Genomic DNA, 1,716 nt, shown 5'->3' with positions numbered 1-1,716 from the left:
CCTTGCACAACGTTGAAATCATTCTCCATTGCGCTTGAGTCAGGTTCATTCCCCCTCCTTTGCCTATATCGTGGCCAGATGTATAGGCTTGAATGGCCTTTTGCTGCTCCTCCATCCTCTGAAGCATATAGAGGGTTGAATTCCACCTCGTTACCACCTTTTGCTTCAGATGATGTAAGGGCAGGTTCAGGACTGTTTGGTGGTGCTCCAGTCTTCTGTACGCGGTGGCTGAATGCCGAAAGTGGCCCGCAATTCTTCGGGCCACCAACAGCATCTCTTGCACGCCCCTGTCGTTTTTTAAATAATTATGCACCACCAAATTCAATGTATGTGCAAAACATGGGACGTGCTGGAATTTGCCCAGATGTAATGCACGCACAATATTGCTGGCGTTGTCCGATGTCACAAATCCCCAGGAGAGTCCAATTGGGGTAAGCCATTCTGCGATGATCTTCCTCAGTTTTCGTAAGAGGTTGTCAGCTGTGTGACTCTTCTGGAAAGCGGTGATACAAAGCGTAGCCTGCCTAGGAATGAGTTGGCGTTTGCGAGATGCTGCTACTGGTGCCGCCGCTGCTGTTCTTGCTGCGGGAGGCAATACATCTACCCAGTGGGCTGTCACAGTCATATAGTCCTGAGTCTGCCCTGCTCCACTTGTCCACATGTCCGTGGTTAAGTGGACATTGGGTACAACTGCATTTTTTAGGACACTGGTGACTCTTTTTCTGAGGTCTGTGTACATTTTCGGTATCGTCTGCCTAGAGAAATGGAACCTAGATGGTATTTGGTACCGGGGACACAGTACCTCAATCATGTTTCTAGTTGCCTCTGAACTAACGGTGGATACTGGAACCACGTTTCTCACCGCCAAGGCCTGAGTTATCTGCTTTGCAGCAGGATGACTGCTGTGATATTTCATCTTCCTCGCAAAGGACTGTTGGACAGTCAATTGCTTACTGGAAGTAGTACAAGTGGTCTTCCGACTTCCCCTCTGGGATGACGATCGACTCCCAGCAGCTACAACAGCAGCGCCAGCAGCAGTAGGCGTTACACTCAAGGATGCATCGGAGGAATCCCAGGCAGGAGAGGACTCGTTAGACTTGCCAGTGACATGGCCTGCAGGACTATTGGCTTTCCTGGGTAAGGAGGAAATTGACACTGAGGGAGTTGGTGGTGTGGTTTGCAGGAGCTTGGTTACAAGAGGAAGGGATTTAGTGGTCAGTGGACTGCTTCCGCTGTCACCCAAAGTTTTTGAACTTGTCACTGACTTATGATGAATGCGCTGCAGGTGACGTATAAGGGAGGATGTTCCGAGGTGGTTAACGTCCTTACCCCTACTTATTACAGCTTGACAAAGGCAACACACGGCTTGACACCTGTTGTCCGCATTTGTGTTGAAATAATTCCACACCGAAGAGCTGATTTTTTTTGTATTTTGACCAGGCATGTCAATGGCCATATTCGTCCCACGGACAACAGGTGTCTCCCCGGGTGCCTGACTTAAACCACCTCACCATCAGAATCCTCCTTGTCAATTTCCTCCCCAGCGCCAGCAACACCCATATCCTCATCCTGGTGTACTTCAACAGTGGCATCTTCAATTTGACTATCAGGAACTGGACTGCGGGTGCTCCTTCCAGCAAATGGTGGAAGGCGCAAGCTCTTCCCGTCCAGTGTTGGGAAGGTCAGGCATCGCAACCGACACAATTGGACTCTCCT

The sequence above is a fragment of the Pseudophryne corroboree genome, chromosome 2 (assembly GCF_028390025.1).
Source record: "Pseudophryne corroboree isolate aPseCor3 chromosome 2, aPseCor3.hap2, whole genome shotgun sequence".
Taxonomy (NCBI): Eukaryota; Metazoa; Chordata; class Amphibia; order Anura; family Myobatrachidae; genus Pseudophryne; species Pseudophryne corroboree.
Note: the sequence above shows the minus strand (reverse complement) of the source record.